We start from the raw sequence: 27,100 nt of genomic DNA on the forward strand, positions 1-27,100 counted from the left end.
ATAAAATATATAAACAGCTCATATAACTTAATATAAAAAAACAAATAACCTGATTAAAAATGGGCAAAAGACCTGAATAGACATTTTTGTTTTGTGCTTTGGGTTTTTTTTACTTTTTTTTTTTTGATTGATGTATAGTTGATTTACAATATTCCTGAATAGACATGTTTCCAAAGAAGACATACAGATGGCCAACTGGCACATGACAAGGGAACCCTAGTACACTGTTGGTGGGAATGTAAACTGGTGCAGCTATTATGGAAAACAGTATGGAGGTTCCTCAATAAATTAAGTATAGAACTACCATGTGATCCAGCAATTACACTCCTGGGTATATAACCAAAGAAAGTGAAAACTGATTAGAAAAGATATATGCATCCCAATGTTCATAGCAGCATTATTTACAATAGCCAAGGTAATGGAAGTGTCCTTCAACAGATGAATGGATAAAGAAGATGTGATGGGGCTTGCCTGGTGGCGCAGTGGTTGAGAATCTGCCTGCCAATGCAGGGGACACAGGTTCGAGCCCTGGTCTGGGAGGATCCCACATGCCACGGAGCGGCTAGGCCTGTGAACCACAGTTGCTGAGCCTGTGTGTCTGGAGCATGTTCTCTGCAATAAGAGAGGCCGCGGTGGTGAGAGGCCCGCACACCACGATGAAGAGTGGCCCCCACTTGCTGCAACTGGGGAGGACCCTCACACAGAAGCGAAGACCCAACACAGCCAAAAATAAATAAATAAATTAGCTTTAAAAAAAAAAAGTTGATCAGTAAGGGAATGTTAAATAAATTACAATGTATTCATTAGTGAAACACTTAAAAAAAAAGAAGATGTGATGTGTGTAATAGTTTTCACCCCTAGAAATTTGATTTGTGTCTTTTTATGATTTCTAGGTCTCTACCTGCAAGGGGACCTTCTGAAGATCTCCAGAGCTCTCGCTGTGCAGCTCTTTTCTCTGTAGTACTCCACCCTTAAACTCTAACTACCTTGGCCTCGCTGGACTCCCAGCTGCATCTTTTCAATTCAGAGAGATCACTGGACTATAACTAGCTTCCCCTTCCCTATTCTGCAGCCTTGAAACTCTCTTCAAGCAGTGAGCTGGGGCAATCTTGGGACTCATTTGTTTCCATCTCAGAGACTGCTGTCTTTTGTTGCCTGATAGCCAATGTTTTAAAATCATTGTTTCCTATATTTGTCTTTTTTTTTTTTTTCAGTGTTTCAAGAGATAAGGTAAAGTCTCTGTTATTCCTCATGCTTTCTTCCAAATCTTTTGTTTTATGCATTTATATCTTTAATCCATCTGGAATTTGTTTTTTTATTGAAAGAAATATAGTTTTAATATTTTTTCCAATGGTTAACCAGTTGCCCAAAATCATATTTTGAATTCTTCCCTTCCCTCCTCACCCAGTTGGAAATGTCACCTTTATCATAAGCCAAACTTTCATAGATACTTGAGTCCGTTTCTGAACTCTTTATTCTGTCCCTTTGATTTTCCATTTTATTGAATAGCAAGCCTTTTTACTTGTTGAAGTTTCAAAATATATTGCATTATCTAGTAGAGCTAATTATTTCTTATTTCTTTTTATTTTCAAGATTTCCTTGAGTATCCACACATGTTATTTTTATACTTGAACTTTAATATCATTTTCAAGTTTCTTCTGATATATTATATATGTTATTTATTGGGATTGCATTAAAAATGTATGATCTAGACAAATTCGAAGGTAGCAAAGTGAAGAGTCAGGAGAGTACAAGTTCAATGACTTTAATTTTCATGGTGAAGTAGGAGGCAAAGAAGTTGGGAGTGAGTAGGGCAGTGGAAATTTAAGTGAATCATATGTACTATAAATGAGGTTATTGGATCCCAGATAAGGAAAGCACTATGGGTATGTAAAACATTGACTGAATATCTCAGGACTAAGAGTGAAGATTCATCAATGGGTATTTGTACTTCCATGTTTCCTTTCTCTGAAAATATAAAACATGCCACTAAAAGGTCCCAGAATCAGTATTTGCTACTACCAAACCAAACAAATCTCTAGTCATCCAATTTTTCTGAAAATGCTTGTCTCTCTGGTTTGCTATTGTATCATCAGTGCCAAATATAGTGCCTGTCTATATTTGGCACTGAGTAAGTATTAATGGAATGAACTAGTTAATTTCTGAGTGGTTTCCTCTGACTTCTGCTTAAGATGCTGTGTTGTTACCTCTGCCAATCTGTCTTCAGATTCAAAATCCAGCCCAAAATACTAATGATCAGTTCTCCAATTGCCTAGAAATGGAGAACTTATGGTGATTTCTTTTTTTATATATATAAGTATATTTTAGTGTCTTCGTAATTTTTTTTTTTAATTTATTTTTTGGCTGTGTTGGGTCTTCCTTGCTGTGTATGGGCTTTCTCTAGTTGCAGCGAGCGGGTGCTACTCTTCGTCACGGTGTGCGGGCTTCTCATTGTGGTGGCTTCTCTTGTTGCGGTGCACAGGCTCTAGGTGTGCAGACTTCAGTAGTTGCGGTGCATGGGCTCAGTAGTTGTGGCTCGTGGGCTGTAGTGCGCAGGCTCAGTAGTTGTGGTGCATGGGCTTAGTTGTTCTGCGGCATGTGGGATCTTCCCAGACCAGGGATCAAACAGTGTCCCCTGCATTGACAGGCGGATTCTTAACCACTGCACCACCAGGGATGTCTCTATGGTGATTTCTTCTGCTATACAAACTGGCACAATGTCTTAAACTGTTGTTTGAAAAAAGGCTTCTTCAATCTTAGACTCCTTAAACCTTCTTTCCGAATTACCCGAGTTATGGGAGAGCTAAGATAAAGGAGGGTTTAAGGCAAAAGTGACCTGATTTCTTTCAACCATTCAGAGGTGTTCATCTCAAAAATAGTGATAAAGAAGGGAAGGAGTCCACATTGTATTAATGTGTGATTTTACTTAATTTGGCCTTTAATAAACTGCACACTTCACTATTTGAACCACTCGATGGCTTTGTAAAAGTAGACTCTCTTAGGTACAATTTTTTAATAATTGTCTCTTGGATTGTTTATATCCAGTCTCTTAGATTGGATGTAAACAAGCATATGGTTTAGATTGGTATAATACTTTCACCTTAAAACACCTCAAGGTAATTTCTGATGGAGAAAAACAGGGTGTTCTGTTTTCAGGGACAAAGTTTATTCTTCTGATAAGAAGATAGATTTTAAGCACTCAAGGCAGTCTCCACAACAAGGGTCAATTCTTAACAAGAAAAGGAGAATTTAGAAAATTCAGAACTACTTAGACATTTTAGATCTTGGACTGATGAGAACTGTTGTAGACCAAGTAGAATCATTTGGAGCCTACCTCCTCCATTTTAACATTTATTTTATTGTTTTATTTTAAGGGAAGCAAGGCTTGAAATACTTTAATACCCCTTAGAGACTGTTTCGCTATTACATAGCCCATAAAAAGCAATATTTGGATGATTTAAAGGGAAATGAATCAAAAATTTAAAGTTTCAGTTTTCCTTGTATGCAGCAAGACTTCCCCCCACCCCCGGAAGCAATAGAAATAGCCCATAGGGTAAAACACATCTTAGATTTTATTGAAACAAAAATTATTATCTATGCATGTGCAGATAGTAATGTCTGTCCCCAAATATTTTTATTTTAAAATATTTAGACACTCAGTCTTATAATTTTCTATTGATCAACAAGGGATCTAACAGCTTTCCCAATTTCTTCACAAAGGACAATTTTCTTGCATCAAACCTGATCGATTAAATTCTCATTTCATAACCAAGTGGAAATGTGATCTCATTTCCCCAGTTTCATAAGGTTTCTCTCAAAAGCTACTTCAGGCTTCTCAGTTACACACCCCAAAGAGGGTGATGGTGGTATAGTCCAGAGTATCTGTGTAACGGGTTGGCAATATTTTCAATGTGGTTATTCATCATACATTTAATATTTACTTCCTTTTAAATATTTAATCTTGTTTAAACAAGATTTTCATTTAGGCATTGGACTTATGTGATATAAGCATTTCTCTGTAGGTTAATAAATGGCTTCACCCTTTACTGATATAAGGGAAATGGGAATCAACAAACCTGGTTGTCTCTCCTTGCTGTGCCATTACCTCCCTGAGTGCCACTGGGCAAATTCCATCATATTTTGGGCCCTGGTCTCCTCATCTGTAAATTAGGATGGTTAGATGATCTTTAGGATCCCTCTCACAGCTGATGTGCAATTTTGGCATAGAAATCATTCATTAAATGGTCAAATTTATTTTTATTGATGAGCTTCCTTCATGGTGAATATTGGAATATCTTAATTTTAGAATCCTAAATAGCCTAGAAGTTCACTCAGAAGTCTTGGACTTCTGTCTTGTGTCATTATTTACTAGCTCATTATTTACTAGCTGTGTAATGGAAATTTTCTCCATTTTTAAAGACTCAATTTCTTCATCTGTAAAATGAGGTGAAGGTAATACTGTTAGGCATAATTCTTTGTTGCAAATAATAGAATCCACTCTGGCTAGTTTAGGCAGAAAAAGAATTTGTTCAAAATATTAAGCAACTCACAGAATCCTCTGGAGGCCAAGAGAGCCAGACTTAGAAATAGTGAGGCCAGAAACCACACCAAATTACGGTGTAGAATTTGCTCCAGTGAAAACACCATTGCTGCCAACACTTGGCAACAACTCTGCTTCTCAGAGAGACATTTCCGTTTGCATTGATAATGCCAGGAACTCAACCATTGAGCCCCTGTGGTCCTGTTCACCTGGGATAGATGACATTCATGTCAGCCTCCTTGTAGCATTAGCTTCCAAGCTGAGGACTCACGTGGGTGCATCTGGTTGGCAACACCTATCACATGTCTGATGTCAGCAACGAGGGAGCCTAGGACAGTGACTTCTGGCTGTGTCTTGGGGGTTACAATGTGGGAAACTCTCCAGAGCTCAGAAAATATGTTCAGAAGATATTGGGAAGCCTCCAACTACTACCTAGGAGAAAAATCAGTGCCCCAGGTAAGAACCCCTGCACTGTATGAATGGTGATTGCTACCTACTGAATAGAAAGAAAAATAAGGCAGTTGGAGCTTGGAAATGAAAATTGCAAGGAAATCTAGCCAGATGTGCTTTCTTTTTTATTGTGAATATATATATGTATTCACATAAATATGATTGTGAAATATATTCTCATTATAAAAAATTCATGAAGTACAGACAAATTCTAGGGAAGAAATAAGAATCATCCAATAATTCTACCAGCAGATAACTACTCTTACCATTTTGGTTCATACTCATCCATTCATCTAATATAGTTATAATTATATAATATGTACATTATTCATGTATATGTATTATCATATATAGATATATATACACACAAATTTGTATGTAGATACACATAATAATTATATATGATTTTGTACGCAATTTTAAAACTTTAAACAATATGTTGTGGGTATCTTTTCATGCTAATAAATGCTGATCATTATTATTTTTAAAGGCTGCATACCGTTATATAAATACACAATTTTTTCACTAATCACCTATTCACAAATTATTTTTTCACTAACTACCTAATTTAGGGAAATAGAATTTCTGTTTCAAGTATATTTAGTGGAAAGAATTTTGATACATGTAGTGAAATTGGCTTCAAAAAATTAGTAATAATTTGTACTTCCATGTTCAACATTGAGTATGAATTTCCTCACATTGTCACAATACTTGATACTATCAACCGTTTTTATTTTAGTCATTTGTTAGGAGAAAACTATCTCAATGTTTACCTTGCATTTCTTAGTTTACTACTTAAACATATTTTGTATATATTTATTTTCACTTATAGTTCTTTATTTTTAAACTGTGTGTTTATGTCCTTTGGCTACAAATAGATTGATTTTTTGACTTTATTAATTTTTAGGGCTCCCTATAAAGATATTATTATTTTTGTCTTCTACATGTCTTCCAAATATCTTTTCCAAGGTTGTCATTGCCTTTTATTAAAATCGTGGTAAAACATATATAGTAAAGTGCACAGATCTTAAGTTTACAGACTGGTTTGTGTATATCACATAACAATCGCCTAGATCTAGAAAAATAACATTTCCAGAACCCAAGAAGGCTCCCTCATGTTCCTTTCCAGTCAGTACTTCCCCACAGAGTAACCCCTATCCTGACACCATAGATTAGTATTGCCCATTCTTGAACTTCATATACTAAATGGAATCATACGTAGAAACAAGTAGGTAGAAAGAAGTCTCTGGCTTCTTCTACTTACCATTATGTCTGGGAGAGTCATCCATGTTGATACAGGTAAAGTAGCTCATTATTCTGAACCACAATTTACCCGTCAGTAAAATGAGGACGATAATAGTACTTATGTTGTGGTTGTGGAGATAAATGTGTTAATATAGCTAGAACAGTGTTTGGCCCATGGTAAATATATATGCTTAATACATGTTAGCTACTAGTATTACACTAGGATTCAATTTGCTAATTTTTTATTTGGAGCGTTTGTATTGATATTCAGAAATGAGTTTAGTCATGCTTTAGCATTTGTGCATTTATGTGCTAGTCTTGTATTGTTTGGATATTGTGTTTTGCTAGTAAATGCTACCTTCACCTACCTGGGTGCTTTTTCCAAAAGTTGTGAAATGAACCCTTACCACTCACATCCACCAAAGATTCCTAACAAATCTGCCTCCCAGATACGTCTCAGATCTGCTGACTTTTCTCCATCACTACCTTCTCCACTGTGGTCCATACCTCCATCATCACTCTTTTTGTCCACTGTGCTAGTTACCTAACCAGTCCTCCAGTTCTAAACATGTGCTCCTTCCCCTTGACCTTAGGTAAACAATCTAAGACCTTATCAAGGTCTACCAGGATCTTCATATCATGACCCTGCGTCATCCGTCTCCATCCCTGGCTTGCACCATTGTCCCTCTCACCCTCATGCTCTGGACACACTCCCTGCCCAGCAGCACACTCTGCATCCCTAGGCTGGCCAATCCCTACTTATTCTTTCTCACTGAAGTTTTCGTTGATGTGGCAATATCAAACAGATCTCCTTACATAATCATTCATCTTACCTTTTTTTTCTTCTTTCTCAGCATTCGCAATGTGTAATTATGCATTTATTTGTATATTTGTTTAATATCTCTTAGGTCTGTGAGGTACTATTTTGTTTGCCACTTTATCTAGCATAATGCTTTGCACATAAGAATGCTCAGTAAATGTTTATTGAACACTTATTGTTTACTGAATGGCTCCCAGTCTAGCTGTGAACACAGATACCTAGACAATAGCAATGAAAGGAAAAATGGAAACAGATATATGGACATAGATGTTGAGGGCACAGAGGAGGAAGAAAGAAACTGTGCCAGGGGAATCCTCCCACTGGCACGTTACAGAGAGTTGCTCACTGATGAACTAACCTCCCCTTGAATGTTATTCTCTCAGAGTTGACATGTCGATGGCACTATGTTACCATTTAACACACAGGGAAGGAGTTGGGTTCTTGCCAGATATTAGATGCACAAGTCCCAACGGACTCAAGGAGGCAAACATTTGCCTGAGCTCTTGGCTCACACACAGAGCACAATGGCAGCTCTGAAGGGGGCAGGAGTCCTCTGCACCTAGCAGCCCTGTTTATTTTCTCCTGCAGCAGAGGGGGTAGCATAGGTCAGCTGAAATGGTGCATCCTAGTGAATATTTATTGACCCAAAATATCATGCTGACAGACATGCGGACAGGCAGACACAGAGGCCTCGCTTCTCTGCTGCCAAGGTTGTGACACGGCTGACATTTCCCCGCACGGGTCCTGACTTCCCCAGCTGCTCCTGGGGAAGCTGGTGTCTCACTGGTGGGGGTCACTGCAGATACTGTGCCATATGCCTTCCATGCTGCTGCCCAGGCCTCTACCAAATGGTGGTCTCAAGATGTTTCCCGTTCCCCCAGCCCACACAAACGATCACCTAGCCAGTCTCTGTTTCAGTCTCTTCCCTACTAACTCTTCCATCTCCACCTTAACTCCATGGCAAGAATTTTAGGTGGCTAAATTAAGTGTGCATTTGAAAGAGGGAAGTCCCGAGTGACACCAACAGTCCCCTTTGTAGTGAAGAAACGAGTTCTCGCTTTTGCGAGAACTTTAATTACATTAAAAAGTAATGGTGTCACATAAATGTGACTCTTAGTATCATTCTTTCCATTTTCTGGGTTTTCTTTCCCATCTCTCCCATCATTGCTGACTTTATCTAATTAATTTAAATTTTATTTAAAAATCTTTGTTACTGTTATAATAAGTATCAGAAAACCATAAAAAGCAAACGTGCAGGTTAAAATCACTGCTTTAAGGCTGGGACTCTTTTAAACACTACCCATGATAAGAGAATTTTTCCAGCCACCCCAGAAGCCCCCTAAATGCTCCCCCTCAACCACCGCCTCTCTCCCTGCTAGAGTAACCACCATCCCACCCAACTTTCACTGCAGCCACTTTCCACTTTTCTTTAGTCTTATCACCTAAGTGTATGTTCCTAAACACTAGTTTCATTTTACCTGTTTTTTAAATTATCTTTTTTTTTTTAAGATTTTTTTTTTTGATGTGGACCATTTTTAAAGTCTTCATTGAATTTGTTACAGTATTGCTTCTGTTTTATGTTTTGGTTTTTTGACCGCAAGGCATGTGAGATCTTAGCTCCCTGACCAGGGGTCGAACCCGCACCCCCCGAATTGGAAGGCAAAGTCTTAACCACTGGATCGCCAGGGAATTCCCCTAAATTATCTGTTAAACATCTTTTAATCCGTAGGTTTTCCCCTCCATGACCTTATTTTTCCTTACAATTCACTTAATGAAGAAATTGGATCACTTTTCTGCAGTTTCCTACAGTCTGAATTTTACTGATTGCTTCCCCAGAGCAAAGCTTAGTCTGTTCCTCTTCTATGTTTCCACTTATCCCAATCCAGGTTCTCTCTTTTTTTTTTTTTCCCTTTTGGTCACGACAACCTCGTGGGTGGTATGTTCTTCATCAGGAGGCGTATACATCTCAATGTCTATCCTTGTGGTATTAGTAGTCATTGATGTCCAACACTCTATTTGTTAATTCATTAAGGTTACACTGACATTCCAATTCTATTATTCTTTCTTTGTGAATTTGTTAAACTATTCTAATTAAGTACCCAGATAGTTTTGTTTTCTTTAGTGGTATGATTTGCGTAGGAAAAGCAAGATAAAAGCTATTTTCAAAAAAAAGAAAAAAAGTTCCATAACCTCTTCTTTGCTTTGTAACACCTTTATTGGAGTATAAATGCTTTACAATGGTATGTTAGTTTCTGCTTTATAACAAAGTGAATCAGCTATAGATATACATACATCCCCATATCTCCTCCCTCTTGCGTCTCCCTCCCACCCTCCCTATCCCACCCCTCTAGGTGGCCACAAAGCACCGAGCTGATCTCCCTGTGCTATGCGGCTGCTTCCCACTAGCTATCTATTTTACATTTGGTAGGGTATATATGTCCATGTCACTCTCTCACTTTGTCCCCTAGCCTCTTCTAAAGATATCATTTTGGTTTTTTAGAGTTTAACTTTGAAAACAGTTAAATAAGCAACTAATCATGCGATACACTGGCATCCCTTCAGAGGAGGCCACACATCCTAGGAGAGAGAAAGGGAGAGGTTAGGCCAGCAAAGTGGGAACCCAGGCAGGAGCCCAGCAGGCAGACAAGCCTCACATTTGCTCAGAGCTGACCTCCCGTCTTCCGTCAACTACTTTTGTGTCTAAAGCGGATTATGCTGGCCACACTAATGTAGAGTCAACACTTGGAGAGGAATTCAAGAGAGGCCTCTCTGGAGACACTGCCTTCCTTTCACACTCATTGTGTGGCCACTTCTAGGGATTTGGCAGTTCGCCTTCCATTATTCCTCTTCCTCTGTCCAGCCTCCTCCCCACCTCCGCACAGGGAATGTCCGCAAAAGTCAGGTGAGTCTGAATTCACCTTCCAATTGCTGATTGATATCTGTCCTCCTGTTTTTTTCCCTTAGGGGTAGCTAGCTAGGGATTATGGATCTGGGCTTCATTGGGATTGGAGTTGGGGGATGAGGGATGAGGAGGCTGGTGCTCACTGGAACTAGAAAAACTTTTTAAGTTGATATTAGAGTTCCCAGCAGAGTCCTTAATGTCCTTTAAGAAATACCAGAATCTTTTAAAAAATCTTTTTTATTGATATATAATTCACATACCATACAATTTACCCTTTTAAAGTGTACAATTCAGTGTTTTTTTTTTTAATATATTCAAAAGGTTGTGCAACTATTGCCACTATCTAATTCTAGGAAATTTTCATTACTCCTAAAAGAAACCCTGACCCCTTAGCAGTCATTCTGCATTATCACCTCTCCCCAACCCCTGGCAATCACTGATTTACTTTCTGTCTCTGTGTTTTCCTATCTGGACATTTCATATAAATGGATCATAGAGTATGTGGACTTTTGTATCTGGCTTCTTTCACTTATCGTCTGTTCAGGGTTCATCCATGTTGTAGCACGTATTAGTACTTCATTCCTTTTATGGCTAAATAATATTTCTTTGTATGGATATAGAACATTTTATCTATTCATCAGATGATGGACATTTGGGTTGTTTCCATCTTTTGGTTATTATGAATAGGGCTTCTGTGAACATTTGTGTACAGATTTTTGTGTGTACCTATGTTTTCAGTTCTCTTGGGTATAAACTTAATGGAATTGCTGGGTCATATAAGTCTGTGTTTAATTTTTTAAGGAACTGTGAAACTGTTTTCCAAAGAAGCTGCACGATTTTATATTCCAACTAGCCATATAGAAGGGTTCCAGTGTCTCTGGATCCTCATCAGCACTTGTTATTTTCTGTCATTTTTACTTTAGCCATCCTAGTGTGTGGGAAGTGATATCTCATTGTGGTTGTGATTTGCGTTTCTCTGATGACTAACAATGTTGAACATCTCTTCATGTGCTTATTGACCACTTATCTTCTTTGAAAAATATTTTTTAAAATACTGTACATGTTCCTAGAGGGATTTGCCTTGGTTACTAGCTCTGTCTAGTTTCTTCTTTTGCCTCTCCTCTGCCCCTTAGAACATGAGAGGAGAGTCCTAGCGTATTGTGCATATCTTCCCCTTGATGGCATCTTTACTTGGAGAGGACTGAACAGCAGAAGCAGCAGCAGACTCGGAGTGGGAGTAGGTTGGGGAAAGGGGGTGATGTTCTTTGTGTCATTTGAAAAAAACTCCCTAAGGGAGAGTGAAAAGCATTCAATATGTTAGTGCTTATCTTTCTCTTTGGGTCCCATTTTTGAACAATTCCCCCTTTGATGTCTGTAAGATGGTGAGGGAAGTAGAGGTCTTAGAAATCGTTTCTTTGTTTTAGAAGAAGGAGAGAACAACAACAACAAAAAATAGTCCGTGAAGAAGTTGGTGAGACATTCGTGGCCAGGACTGGCTCCAGGCACCTCTTCCCCTGTCTGCCTTCTTTCTTCCCCACCTCTTCTTCCTGCTCTGGCACTGAAAGACTTCCAAGTGGCTTTCAGTATCTTCTCAGCAAGGGACTCAGTAAGCGTCTTAGTCTAGAGTGGTAGGGGCTCCATCTTGTCCCCATGTTGTGAACAAGGCTCAGATATTATCTGTGTGCTTAACATGGTGCTGGGCACTGGGGTGAGGTTACAGGAGTGATAGTTTCTTTTTCCCTCATTTACTCAAGAAGCATCTTTGAGCACCTACTATGTGCCCGACTTGGTGCTTTCCCAAAGGAGACCAACTTGGGGAAAAACAACTTAGAACCTAAGTCAACGTTTGATGCATTCCATGTGGATGGTCCCCATGTGAAGAAGAGCCTGAGAAGAGAAGAAGCCGGTGGAGGGTTGAGTGATGTCCCACTGAGGTGCAGAGTCACGGGGGAGTGGCCAGTTGGTGCAGCTCCCACCATTAGCGAAAGAAGCTTGAACAGGGAGCCTCAAGTCAAGGAGGGAGGACTATCATTATCCTGACATGCAGGTGGAAACAATGTTTTTGAGCTTTTGCACATTTTCCCACACTCTTCGTGCCTTGTAGGAGGCTATCTAATTCCACGTGCTAACGTTATTTATGGAGGCAAGAAGTAAACTTGATCCGTCATCAGCTGCTAGGAGGGTATTATCACTTTAAATATAATTGAGCTTCCCGCACCTTTTCAATTGTCATTTCCTTTCTAGTCAGTGTCAATTAATTCTCCATTGCTGGTTTTAGTTTTCTACTTGGTAAGCAAAGGTTTTGAATCCATCTTGATTAAAGCAGTGAGGCCCCAACTCCATCCTGCCAGCTTTCTTTGAAGTTCATGTAAACTCTATATTCAGATCAGCTGCCCAGGGCACAGAGAAAGATGAGCTATGAACTGAGACAACATAAGTGCGCCAGGCCAGATGCTTTAAGACAGTCCACTTCCTTCTGGGAATAGAATCACTAGAGAGTTTCATCTCTCTGGAATGGTTTAGGTGTGGCTGGGGGAAAAAAACCCCACAAAAATCAAAAAATGAAAAGATGATTTCTCAGGTCTCTTCTAGACACGGTCCAAATTAGACTATTTGTTAAGATCTATTTGTTAAAGCTGGTGGCAGGCTTTCCAATGCTTGGGATTGCCCAGAAATCTGGATTCTTCTGAGATATGCCATCTGGCAAGTTGGAGGGTTGATTAACACACAGAGGAAGTCAAAGAGGGGAAGCGTGGGATATTGTTAAATATACACCGTGGCCTTTTCCTCCTATTTGTGCAACAACCGCTCTGCCTCTGCCCTCTTGCAAGACTACCTCTTCTTTCTCTCAAGTCTCTTAGTTTTTTCTTTATTCTCCCTCTCTCTCTCTCTGTCTCTGTCTCTCTCTGTCTCTGTCTCCCTCTCTCTCTCTGCAAAACCAACAACTTCCTCCCTTTGCCTCTTCCTCTTTCACCTATTTTTCCTCTTTATACGTATTTTCAAGTGGAAGTCATGGCTCTGATACTAATACATTTCAGATAAGCCACTGTACCTCTTTGGGGAACAGTTTTTGTCAGTAAAATGTAATGATTCTTAAATTTCCCTCAAATGCTAAAATGCTGTGATTCTTTGGAATACCTGTTTTGTTCAAGTAACACAACTTTCTTGCCCTAAAATCTGTGGAAATTGACCATATCATGGCTGACAAGGCAAGTGATAATTCAATCCCCTTTTCTTTCTCTTTGGGGAATCACTTTACCCTGCATCAATATTAGAAAGTCAAACACGATCTCTGACACTCCTGTGACCCCACCCACAAACCAAGAAGCCTGGGAATAATAGTGTGTGCCCCTGAAAAATGCCCTTCAGACATTTTATCAGCATCAGAAGCTCAGGATCTGGGGAAGAAGGATAAAGAAAAGGAGAAATTTGGAAAACACAACTTTTAAAAAGGAGAATTTTTTTTTGTGGTGTTGAACCCCCAAAGTTTATTATCTGTATCTCAGATTGCATGCCCTACTTTCTGTGCCATGTATTTTCAAGTTCTTTCTCAGACAGAATATCTAAGAGAGCACCCCTCTCTCCCCCCAAAAGAATGAGTTTATTTTCCATATGGTACATGCTAGCAATCCTGGCATTTGACCACATTTATGTAAACATGCAGAGATAACTATAAATTATTGGACTTATCCCAGTTTGAGTTTCCAACTATGTACTACAATCATTACAGCTGTTCTTACTTTAGCCTAAGAAGATATTTTGGTCCATTATATGGCTGATTAGTCATTTAGACTGTAGACTACATTTACATTGTTTGGGGGTGGGGAACATAACAGATATCCACTGGAGGCACCAAAAATCTATATATAAGCCAACAGTTCTGCAAACTGGTAGAGGTTCCCTAACCCCTCTCACACTCCAAGTTGTAACTGACCATCAGTCACCCAGGGCTTACCTGGCACTTTGAGAGGACTTTGGGAGAACCTGGGCTCTCCCCCAGAGTATTTAGATCAAAGAGAGCAAGAGGCCAGGATAACTAACAGCCTCACTTCTAAAACTCTGGGCGCTTTCCAACAGATCTGGGACTTGGTGGTGAGGGGACCCCGGTGGGCCTTAATAGCATTGTAGGAATCTTGGCAGTAAAGACTAAGCTGAGCTTTCTCACTCAGCTCTCCCTCACTCATCCCCACCACAGGTCTCGCTGCTTAGCACAAGCTGAGCTCAGATCCCCTGAGGGTCCCATAGGGCTGGAAATCTTGGGCTGTAGCCTGGTGCCAGCATCTGGGACAACCTGCAGGGGGCGCTCTACAGGCGCCGCCTTCCACAGCTCTTTCACTCTAGTACTTGGAGGAGTTATTCCACTACTGTTATTTGTAATTAACCATGCGGTTTATTCACATAGCATCTTAGGTTTTAGGCACTTTTTTTCTCAAAGAACTTTTATATGTTTTATTTAATTTTTTATTCGTGCCTCACAATCACCAGGTGAAGTAGCCTGGGTAGAGAGGTGAAATGATCTTAAAGTTTAGGTGGGAAACAGTGGTACAGACTATATTGGAAGGCAAGCGTCTTGATTCCTAGACCTGTGCTGTTTCTACAAAAGTTCTTTACAATGAGGATAATAATAAACAGAAAACACTTCTGCTATCCCTTTTATTTTCATTTTCCTCTTTAAAACTTTGACATGTTTTATTTATGTCAGTCCTCCTGAGATCAGTTTTCATGAAACCCTAGTACTTTACTGGCTGTCCTCCATGCTCAAACAATGTCGGGTAGGATCTCCAGTCTTGTTCTGATTTATTCAGCAGATGGAGAGTTATTATCAATATTTCTTCAGAGTTTGAGGGGGTACTTTTGGATGATAGAGTTAGTTTCCATTTATCATCATTTTATCCCCAGTGCTGGCTTTGGGGGCTCTGATTTTTGCCATACAAATGTGAACCATGAGGTTGCATTCAACTTGGTCTATTTCAAAGCCAGAAGAATAGAGACCAGAACATAGAAATATATGGTGGCCTTTGGCAACTTGGCGGAAATATCTACTTACGGCATTGACTCAGATCTTTATTCGTCCCTCTTTAGACCTTGAAGAGGTCATAGAAAACATTTAGTAGCTCTGATTCAAGGCTCTTGTTCTCACTGATGCAGAAAGTGAGACTCAGAGAAGTCAGGAGACTTGCCTGAGATCACACAGCTGCTTGGTGGCAGTGCTGGAACTAGGCATCAGGTCATTTGTTCTGGGTCTGAGGTGTTGTCTGTGAAACCACAGGACCTCTTAAAAACAAGGGCTGGCTATGCCTGAAGAATGCTGAGGGAGATTCCATGTGATTAACTCAGCTCAATAAACACTCACTGAGGCCACCACAGGGAAAACCAGCGAGGTGTTGTGTGGAACCCCACATGGCTCGAAAGGGCTGACTGGGCAAGTCCAACTCTGTTTGTTCCTCAGTTCTGTCCGAGGGGTACAAGGGTCAGGCCTCCTGAAATGCTGCCGTGTCTACATTGAGAAATTCACTCTGAAGACTAAAATCTTTTGTTTGGATGGATGGGACCCAAGCCTTTCCTTTATTCCCTGCGGTAACAAAAAGGAAGGCCATGGAGCGGCTTTCCTACGAAACCACAGGAAGATTAAAGGGCCAGGGAGAAGGAATGCATTTTGGATGAGGAAGTTGGAGAGTTCTTGAGCCCAGAAAGGAGACTTCTCGTTATTAACGGTGGCTCTACCACAGCTGTGGCTTGGAAACGGGGAAGACGGGAGGCGGAAGAGACCCACGTATGAGTCTGTGTCTCTGACTGCAGACATGTGCTTTGGACACCGTGTCCCACCGGCGCTTGGAAAGGGGCAGGAATCCTCGCTGCCCACGTCTGACAAGAGTCCCTGCTGGCCACCTTCTCCCTGTCTCGGACGCAGTGAGCACCGTGGGGGAGGAGTTGAAATTGCTAAGAATAGCCGTGGTCTTTGAGACATGCTCTTTTCAAGGAATCAATGGAATTAGAAATGAGATATTAGCTCTAATCAGTCACATATGTTGGGTTCTTAGCCCCTAGGAAAAGAATTTCTGACTGCGGCTCCTCACCCAGTGGGGAAAATGCATCTACACCTGTGGATCTGGCAGGGCCCCTCTTCTGTCCTCTGGAGGGTCCAGCACAAAAGTACCCCTTAGTATACGCTGTCAGTCTGTCATCTGGTCTGATCTAAAGTGGCCAGGCTTCTGACTAAGCATCCCCTATGTGGCTTTTCAACAAGTGTAGAAGAATTTCAAGGCACACATAGATCCAGACTGAGCCAAGAACTAGGGGCTGGAGGTAAATTCCAGCTCCCCTTTGTCTTATTTGCTTATGTTTCTGAGATGTGGAGGTGTTGGAGAATTAGGCACATAGTGAGAGGATGGGTTTTTTGTTTTACTTTTTATTTTACAAAAATTTAAACCTAAGAATAAATGGCAAGAATAATCATATGAACCCCTGTGTGCCCTTCATATAGACGGAGGATTGGTGAGCAGGTTTTCAGTAAGCATGTGAGTTTCTCAGTATGGTCCCCTGACCACCTACATCAGAATCACCCCCAGACCTCTTCACTCAGGACCGCAGGGCAGCCTGGGATGCTGCACTCTGCGCAGTTCCCCAGGGAGTGTTGATAGGCTGGTACCTGTGAACTGTCCTGTTGTGATCCTCAGGCGTCTATTAACTTGCCCCTTCATACTTTTTTCTTTTTTGTCTACGTTGGGTCTTTGTTGCCGCACGTGGGCTTTCTCTAGTTGCGGCGAGCGGGGGCTACTCTTCGTTGCGGTACGCGGGCTTCTCATTGCTTGGCTTCTCTTGTTGCGGAGCACGGGCTCTAGGGGTGTGGGCTTCAGAAGCTGTGGCGTGTGGGCTCAGTAGTTGTGACTCGTGGGCTCTAGAGCGCAGGCTCAGTAGTTGTGGCGCACGGGCTTAGTTGCTCCACGTCATGTGGGATCTTCCCGGACCAGGGTTCGAACCTGTATTCCCTGCATTGACAGGCGGATTCTTAACCACTGCACCACCAGGGAAGTCCCTGCCCCTTCATTCTTTGTGTTACCAACTCCACCAGCTCCAATGAGTGGTCAGAATATTGTACTAATTGATACCATCTCTTTAGACCCTGCATCATACCTTCGAAAATATAAACAAGGGGAATCAGCCCCTTTTCCTTTTCTAACATGGCACTCTTCCGCTTAGCTACTACGCATGACCCTTATTCAAACTCAACAGACTTGTAATGAAAATAAAATCTCGTGTTAAGGTTCTTGCCAACTTTTTAATACTTAAGTTTAATTTATGATTCACATTGAAAGTTGGTTTCATAGCCCCGGGCCTGTGCTTAACTAGAAACATCCCCTATGAATTATTTGTGTATGGGTGATGGGTGTGAATACAGACACACTCACACAAAACACTAGTAGAACTTTTAAATGTCAACATTTAAGTATTCCAAAGGGAGCGAAGGACAAAGTTAATTTTCTGGAGAGATTTGAAGTCCAAGGTCTAATCTACAGTTGTTTCTGTTTTGGGGTGTGCATTATGTCATTTTAAATAAGAAGAGTTAAAGAAGCAGGGATGGGTGAAATGGAAAAGGATGGGGACGGGTGGTCAGGGAGCAAATAGCAGATTAGGTGTTGGCACACTGAAGTCATAGTCAGGCAGCGGAGTCGTGGCAAGAGACCCCGCATGCTTCTTCAGATGGGTGAATGTTTCTTGTACATATTTGCATTCCTCACAACACCGTGCCCAAGACTGGACACAGAGCAGGTGCTTGGCGTTTGCTGAATGGTTATATGAATGTCATCCCTCAGCTTCTTATGAAGATGCCACTGGCACAACTTCAGGGCTTAGAGAGGGCAGACGTATGAACCCACCCCTGGGGCTCACATTTTGGTCTCTCCTTTGGCTTCTGCTGCTTACAAGCCACCACATTGCAAAGCTTCAGGAACCACATTCACTTATGTAGAATGGAGTGTGAATGGAGGCCCTAGAATTTGGCCCCTAGCAACTCTCACTGTGCCCGGGGCGCCTTCTGGGAGGATGCTGTGACCGCTATGGGCACAGCCTCCCTCCCGGAGTTAGCACATTGGATTTGTGTGTTCACATTCCCTCCTATTGTTCACTCACACACAAATGCTGCTCATCTACAGTTTTGTGCTGCGTTCTCAGGGAAGCCTAGCGGCCAGATCCCTTTAGGAAATTGACCCCCCTCTCCCCGCACAATACCTTTTATCCGCAGCATTCCTAACCCTGTTCTGTAAGTATCATAAACGCCGAGGGTATCTGGGACCCTTAAAGTTGAAGACATTCACTTTATTGAGGTTCTAACGGAAGGCCTTAGAGTTATGGCTCTTGGAGAAAGGAAGGATAAATGTGATATTTGGGGCACACGCTTTTTCAATTATGGGCAGCTCAAACCCAGTATTGCTCCTCATCCATCTCAATCTGAAGGCTGTGGGGAGGCTGCACCTAAACGTCTTTGCACACTTAATCTCAAACCCCACTCATGCAGCTTCTAAATTTTTTAAGATTAATCAAATCTAAGTCTTGCAAAGTGGTGCACTCTGATTTATATGAGTTTTGGCAAACAGGCACAGCGAATAAAAACTTTCTTAGTTGGAAATGACAGCATTAGGGGAACGAGGGCTGGAGAACCATACCAGGGCACCCTGTTTTGATGAGCCGGTGGCAGCTCCTGGAACTCCGTTAAAGGACTCTTAACTTGGTGTGGTGCTGAGGCTGGAGCCTCCAGGTAGCATGCGAGGACTGGTGTATCCTCCTACCCTCAGATTTATTTTTGAGCTCTAGTTCCCATGAAGGAAAACCTTAGAAAGTCTTGTCTCAGAGGGATTGGCATTAAGCTGTGCAGGATTCTGTGGTAGGGGCTGGAGGTGAAAGTTGAGAAGCTGGAATCAGCTCTGGCTCAGGAGCTCATCAGAAAGATGCCCAGCTACCCACTGCAGGGGTCAGTGAATTCATACTTGACTCAAGCCATGGCTTTCTGAGAAGGTCCAGTGTAATGAATCAATCTGGCAGCAATCAGTATAGCATAGTAACATACAGTTAAGCTTGGTTCTGAGTTCCTGGTTCTGGGTTACTATTCCATCGTAAGCGTTTCCCTGTAGTGAATTAACCTTGATCTTGGCCTTAATGTTCGGCAATCTTAGCTTGTCCCATAAGAGCACTGAAAGTTGAAGCCTTTTGTCTGGCAGTGCCCTGCTCCCCTGCCATGGAGGGGGAATGAACAGAGGCACGCTGGCTGCCTAAGTGAGCTGGGGCACCAGGAAACATGCCAGCGCACAAGGGAAGTATTTTGTAGGAAACAGAGGGAGAAGCCCCATCACACAAATTGGGCCTTCTGATGGGAGAAAGGGATAGCTGTGGCTTGTCAGGCTCAGCATCAAGTACAGCAGATATGGTGCCGATGGGTAGCAACAAGACAGGTTCCAGACCTACCAGGTAAGGGTCTGAGCCCCTGGGAAAACATTGGTCTTTGTCAGACTGGCTTCAAAACTGGGTGGGACTGGGCCGTGCAGCTACCTGGGAAGGAAGAACTCTTCCTTTCTAAGACATATGTCAAAGGAGCAGTACCCTCTGTGAAAACAGAAGAGGGTTTAAAATTAACACCTAGGAAAAAGTTATTTAAAATAAACATCTGGACAATACCCGGTACGTGTTACTCTACATTTTCTTTTAAGGACTTTTGTAAAACATGACTAGGTTCTCTCAACCCATCACAGGCACTAAAATTTTTTTCTAAAGAGACAGCGAAATATCAGAGTAAAATCATGCGCCTCCTTACAGGCAGGCAGCGGGAATTCAGAGCACAGATTAACCTGGTGCACCAGGCAGGTGCTTGGCCTGCCTTTGCAGAGTTCATTGCTCGCTGAGAAATAAGATTAACACGCAGGAAAGTACAGGGACCTATATAAGCCAGATGATGAGTGCCATATGGATGCAGACAAATGAGTGATAAATGAGGTTCATGGTCACAGGGAAAGGGCTAAAGGACCCAAGGACAAGTGGGATACAATTGGCAGGGGAAGAATGAGGGTGACAACAGTCAGAGAGGCACAGAGTGCTCTCAGGCACTGGTGAGGTGGTCTACAGCAGAGGGAGGGTAGAGTGGAGATGGATGGGAAAGAAAGGGGGAGGGCTCAATTTTTAATCTTTCACTTTATCCAATCCAGAAGGCCCATTGGAGATGTGGAAAGATCTCCAGCTACTTCTGAGGCTTCAGATCCACTCAAGGGCAAAGTCAAGGATACCTAATGATTTCCTTTAGTATTCAAGTCTGGTAATGAAATCTAGGTCAGTAAAACAAAGTGACTTTGGCCTAGAATTTGGTTGAGGTTGGCGCACATTTTGCATCTTCCCCCTGAAATTGCCCTGTTGTTCTGTCATTAATAACAGCAGCAGCAGCAACAACAATAATAATGAAAAGCAAACTCTTACTCTATGTGGCAGACACTGTTTTAATCTCTTTCAATATATTAACTCATTTAATTTTCACATCAACCTGATGAAGTAGTTACAAGCATTATTCTCCTTTTATAGGTGAGGAAACTGGAGCAGAGGCAGTTCCTGCTTTAACCACTGCTTTCCCTGCCTCTTATAAATTACCAGTAGGATGATCACTGTGTCATATAATAGCAGGGCTCAGCTCACACATACTTTGTTTGGTTTTGCTTTTAATTATTGTTACCCCTTGTTCTTAGGTACCTTGCGCCATCTTGGAGAAATTATTTGAAACTAGTGCCTGGTCAGAGCATTGCTTCTTTCCTGGCATAGTGGGGGATTTGGGATGGTGAGCTGCAGAGCTGCCAAGCTCCCTGCGCTGCACTTTGCATTCCACAATTGGAATTGTGTGCCCAGGTGTTTCTAACCTGGGCACACTCTACAAGGTAAGGCTTCAAAGTACATACGCCCTTTGACCAGAAGACATGAAATTTAATTATTATACTTCACAATTCTCTTCATGTAATTATTGTATATCTTTATATTATATTAAAGAATTCCCATTTCTTGAATGTTATTGTGTGTTTATTAAGAACAAACCATGGTGAGTGCTGTCAGGGGTACAGTGATGAATAAGAAAAGGACTCTGACCTCATTTACAGTGCTCTGGGGTAGGCAGAGTATATGCACATAATCGTAATGACCAAAATACGTTCTTACAGAACCATTTCTGTTGTGGTTACACAATTTTTGGAACGTTCAACAAATTCAATTCAATAAACATTTATTGAGTATCTACTATGTGCCAGGTGCTGTGATAGATTCTGAGGATGCAAAGGTGAAAAAACTTTTGTTCCTGTCACCATCTATAGTTACTCTAGTTTGAAGCTGTGTGAACACACTCTAGGGAAGCCAGAGGAGGGAAGGAATAATTCTGCCTGGTGTGGGGCTAAGAGGAAGGCTTTCTAGAGGGAGCAGCACTTGAACTGGACCTTGAAAGTTTTGTGGGACATCGCTGGACTAGAAGGGACACTTTTAGGGCAGGAAAAGGTGAGCAAACCCACAGAGGCACAGGAGAGTACAGTGTGCTTGGTTAATGCGCTCTGCGAGGCTGGAAAGAGAATCTGGAACCAAGCTGTGAAGGGCTTTTAACAGCTGTAGTACATTGTTTGGACTTTACCTTGTGCAGTGGTCGGAAGTGGGTGGGGAATCAGATAATAAATTGGGCAATCAGTTCCTGAAATAGTCAATACTGAACTTAATTAGATTCTGGCGACTGCATTGAAAAGCATAACAGATTTTAGAGTTGAAGGGCCAGGCTTGAATCCCAATGTGTCGATTATAAGCCATGTGACCTTGACCAGCTTATTTAACCTCAGCTGTAAAAGGAGGCTAGTAAGTATATCAGCCTTACAAGGTCATTATGAGAACAGAAGGAGACATTAGAGAAAAATGGTTTCTATACTGTTAAGCACTGTGTAAATGTTAATTAATAATATTGTTATTTGGCACCAGAAAAAGGGAGATGCTGGGAAAGTGTCCATTTGTTTAATATCTTCTCTCTGTGTTGTAGAGAATTCTTGGTTTTTCAGCAGTGTAAACGCTAATGGTTTGCTTTCCACGTGCCATGAAAACCGTTTTCAGATGTGGTGCTTCTAAACTTGGTATACAGCCTCGCACAAACGAGGGCAAAAGGAAACTAGCCTTTTCTGAGTACTGTCCTGTGCCAAACACTTGGCAAACATCATCTCATTTAATCTTCACTGTAACACTTTGAGGTAGTTATTATCCCCATTCTACAGATTAGGAAATCAACACTGAGAGTTAACTTGTCCGGATTAATTAGGAAGTGGCAGACCGTGGACTTGAAAGTCTTATCTATGCTGTCATGCTTGTTGCGCCTCACTGTGCTGTCCCACAGAGAGCAAGGTGGGCGAAGGGCTGTCTTAGCCCCCAGTGGCCTTCCAGTTTCCAGCTCCAATTCACTTGAGATCTTGATATCCTTACAACTATCTCCTTCTTTATTTAAACTAGCTGGTCCTGCAATCAAATAGCCTTGATCAAACAAGCACACAGTAAATTCTTGCAGAATGACTGGCTAATTGGTGTATCTTTCATCACTTCTCTAGATGTTTTCACCCTGAGCACCACCTACTACACTTTATTGATTTCACTGTATTCTTTGGTCTGCCGTTTGGTTCTGGGGCCATTGTTCTGGAAGAGTGAATAAACAATGCTTTAGAAATTACTCACCAAAGAAAGATGAGAAGATACTGGAACAGAGGTATTGATAAAACATTCATGGGAGTGAGGCTATTTTAGATGGTCTGAATACCTGTGAATGAATTATATAATGTCTCTAAAACCTATATGATGATTTATTTCAATGTAAAATTTAATTTAATTCTGTTATAGGTTAGGATTTTCAGTTCCACTTTTAATAATAACTAAAAGCCTTTTGGGCTTCCCTGGTGGTGCAGTGGTTGAGAGTCTGCCTGCCGGTGCAGGGGACGCGGGTTCGAGCCCTGGTCTGGGAGGATCCCACGTGTCGTGGAGCAGCTGGGCCCGTGAGCCACGACTGCTGGGCCTGCGCGTCTGGAGCCTGTGCTCCGCAACAGGAGAGGCCGCGAGGGTGGGAGGCCTGCGCACCGCGATGAGGAGTGGCCCCCCCTTGCCGCAACTAGGGAAGGCCCTCGCACAGAAGCCAAGACCCAACACAGCCATAAATAAATAAAATTTAAAAAAAAAAAAAGCCTTTTATATAAAGTAGAAAGGGCACACACTGAAAAGCAAAGAACAGTCTTTCTTGTTGACTAGCAGTGACATATTTCCTTAGAGGAAAAATCCTGCAGCAGACTTTGAGTGTCAGGAAGAAGAATAATTTATGACCTTAATACTGTAGCTGAAAAGAACAGTTAACCATTCCTTTTTGAAGCAGAGTATGGAAAGAGGGAAAGGCTTAAGTTTAAGAGGTTAACTCATCTTTGTTTTTAACTCTATTTTTTTTTAATCTTGCTCCAAATTTTATTAGCCTTTTAAATGTGAACTTATGCTAATATAAGTAAATCTGTAGTTTTGCTGCTTAATGAAAGTTCTGTTTTGTGAAGGGAAAGCCTATCATTATGAAAGTGGGCTAAGGGGATCCAGAGGGTTTGAATATTGAGGCTGCAAACTAGGCAGCTGCATTCATAGTACCTGGGCTGAAAAGGAGCATCACCTTTGGAATGTTGACCAAATAAAATAATGGCAGACATCGCAGTACCAAAATGGAAAACCCAACACACTGACTTTATTTCCAGTGTGAATTTTGAGTCAAGGGAACCCTTGCCAGTGGTGGAGAAACGGAAAGGGCATTGAACCTGGAGGCAGAGGACTGGGTTGCCTGTGTTGCTGCCACTTGTTTGCTGCGTGGGCTTGTGCAAACCATTGAACTTCTCTGAGCTCAGTTTTTTCATTGATAAAATAGTGATGATAGGAGAAAGGTCCTTGGAAAGTCTTCATTTTCTAGGAGCATGAGGCTGAATCTTCTAGAGAGGTTATGGACAGGATTAATAAAATCCCATATTTGACCATGACTAGCATAGTGCCTGGAGCAAAGTGAGCACTCCAGCCCTGCTTGCTCCCTTCCTCATTCCTTCTCTCGGTGCTGAGCACTGACAAGACCGCAGCAAGTCCCTGTTAACCGAGAATAACACGTTCAACGGCATCTGCTGCTCTGCCTTAGCCCCGCCACCGGTTTTCTGTTGGTGGGTAGCAGAAGGTATGATGCTGCCTGAGCATGTGGAATCCATGTCTCCTGGGACTTAAGCACTTGGGAAGCAACTGATTCTTCTCCATATTTGGGTTTCAAAATAAAACCTCTGAACTAGATAGAGGTCTAATTTAAAACTGGAATGATCAAGTGGTTCAAATGATCAGTGTCTGCTATTTACGATAGCCAAGACATGGAAACAACCTAAATACCCATCAACAGACGATTGGCTTAAGAAGATGTGTGTGTGTGTGTGTGTGTGTGTGTGTGTGTGTGTGTGTGTATGGAATATTACTCATTTGTAAAAAAGAATGAAATATTGCCATTTGCAGCAACATGGATGGACCTAGAGAATATTATACTTAGTGAAGTGTCAGAGAGAAAGATAAATATTGCAATACTATATGATATCACTTATATGTAGAATCTAAAAATAGTACAAATGAATCTCTATACAAGACAGAAGCAGACTCACAGACATAGAAAACAAACTTACGGTTACCAAAGGGGAGAGGGACGGAGGGAGGGAGGGAGGGACAAATTGGGAGTATGGGATTAATAGATACAAACTACTATACATAAAATAGATAAGCAACAAGGATTTACTATATATAGCACACGGAATTATATTCAGTATCTTGTAATAACCTATAATGGAATATAATCTGAAAAAAATACATGAGTCACTTTGCTGTATGTCTGAAATTAACAATATTTTAAATCAACTATACTTTGATAAGAAAAAAAGTGATCAGTGTTTGAGAAAGAAAAGTCAGCTTCCCCAGAAATACTTAGAAAAGGAGGCACTAGCAAGGATGAGCTCTAGGCTGGAGGGTGTCAGCCTGCAGGTGGGCGTGGAGGTGGGGGCCAGAAGAAGAGAAGGACGCCTCAACATTCCTTCATCGACTGCAAATTGCTCTGCCAGGGAGGATTCCCCACTTGGGATCAATAAGCTGTTCTCAGCTGATACTCTTTAAAGCCTAGAAAAGTGTGGAAGCAATCATACCGTGGGGGAGTTTCCACGTGGCCCTAGGCGTGCTGAGGTAGAAGAATGAAAGCTGCCCTAGAGAGCTCAAGAGAGAGGAAGGGAAACAGCTGTGAGCATCTCTGGATAGAAGAAACCCGTGATAGACGCACACACGGTGAGAAAGAGAAAAGGAGCAGGGAGACAGGGCAGCAGGAAACAGCACATTTCCATTCATTTCATCTTGAAAACATAATGGTCTTCTTAAAAAAAAAAAATTCAGGAACTGGTTCATCCTGTATGAAAATTTGTTTTTAGCAAGTGAGTAAACAAGTCAGGTTTTAACTTAAAAAATATAATTCTCTCCTGTTCACTGTCTCATCAATGTGGGCTTGATAGTACATAGTAAAGCTACAGAGTTTAATACTATAGTAGATAGTAGAGTTTAACACTGCATGTGCTGAATTTAACTTGTGACTAATTTAGGATTGGATGAAACTGGACAGATCCAAAGATGGAAATATGGTCTTTATTGCTTCTTCTTTCATGTGGGCTGGAAGACTGTTGGTCTGTAAAGCAACCAAGATGATAGGAACATATGTTGGGAAACTAAATTAAAAGAAGTGTGGAAAAGGGGGAGGTAGCTACCACCTATTATGCTGTGCATCTCAATCTTTCTGAGTCTTTGTTTCCTCATCTGATAAATTAGGATAATAATGCCCATGGGCTTGTGTAAATAAGATTATACAGGGCATATAAGAGGGCTTGACCTATAGGAGTAGATAGTGGACGCATCAGTGTTGGTTCACTTTCTCTGGCAGAGCACCACGTTCTCTGGTGAAGCATTTGTTGACTGCCATGCAGAAATGCGTTTCATGTCACCTAAGGCAAATGGGGTGTTGGTGATTGAGTTTAAGTTTTCTTTTCCTCAACCTCGAGGGACAAGAGTTAAGTTAGGAGGGTGGATATTTCGTGTTTCTTGCTATGTCAGAGAGTTTGCTGGGGGGCGGGTTGGGGAGCTGGGAGGGTGATGGCTTTTCTCGTGTCTCTGTTAATCATACACTAGGTGGTTGCCAAGCAGCTGAAACAACTACATTTTCTGGCATGGTTTACTTATTGCTGGCCTATAGAGAGGTAGCCTTAGAGAGGTTCCCAGAAGAAACTCAACAGTAAGTGTCCACTCCTCTTGGATACCCTGCTAAGCACTTTCAAATGCAATACCCCAGTTGCTCCTCAGACTTACTCTAGGAAGTAACATCCCCACTTTAAGGAAGGAAGATCACCACTGAGAGAGATTGATTTGCCTGCAGACTTATTGCAATCAGCACCCGTACCCTGAGGCTAGAGCTAAATATGGAGCCTGAGTTCCTTGTGAGCTGGTAGAAGGGGAAGGAAAGAAGAAAAAGGACCAAGTCTGTCAGTATTGATTTAAACTCCTCATTGCTTCTGTTGTGCACATCTCTGCAGTGTTCTCAGGCAACCTCTGGAGGAATCCAGCACACGCGGAATATCTGCAGCCACCCCACAGCACATCCCCAGAGCTTCAGCTCAAGAGGTAAGCCGCAGCCCACTCTGCATGCCACTGCATTCGGCTACTCACGAAAGGGACTGTTTCAGAGTTAACTTCATTTCATTGATGAGTTTCATTTCATTGTCAAACAGACTTGCCTAGGTTGTCCATGAACACTCCTTCAGGGAGGAGCCAAGTTGTGGGATGATTTATAGGGATGTTGTTACTTTATATTATTGCTATTCTTACAGTGATAAAAGAAACCACCACTTCTTAAACATTTGCTGACTGTGGACCAGGATTTCACATATATCGTCTCTTTTAATTCTGACAACAACTCAGTGAAGTAAATATTATTCTCATTTTATAGACAAAAAAATTCAAGGAGGTTAAGAGGCTTGCTGAAGGTCACAATAAGTGACAAAGCAGCGATGCACAATGCCCTCTTTTTAATACT

The 27,100-nt window shown here is 41.6% G+C and overlaps 1 long non-coding RNA gene across 1 annotated transcript in view; it reads left to right on the top strand.

Annotated features, from left to right (window-relative positions):
• Positions 1-27,100, top strand: part of LOC118881037 — a 147,436-nt gene that overhangs the window by 46,493 nt on the left and 73,843 nt on the right. The window contains exon 3 of the long non-coding RNA XR_005016422.1: positions 26,601-26,688. This is a non-coding gene — a long non-coding RNA (uncharacterized LOC118881037). The remainder of the gene's footprint in view (positions 1-26,600; positions 26,689-27,100) is intronic.

The sequence above is a fragment of the Balaenoptera musculus genome, chromosome 1, assembly GCF_009873245.2.
Source record: "Balaenoptera musculus isolate JJ_BM4_2016_0621 chromosome 1, mBalMus1.pri.v3, whole genome shotgun sequence".
Taxonomy (NCBI): domain Eukaryota; kingdom Metazoa; phylum Chordata; class Mammalia; order Artiodactyla; family Balaenopteridae; genus Balaenoptera; species Balaenoptera musculus.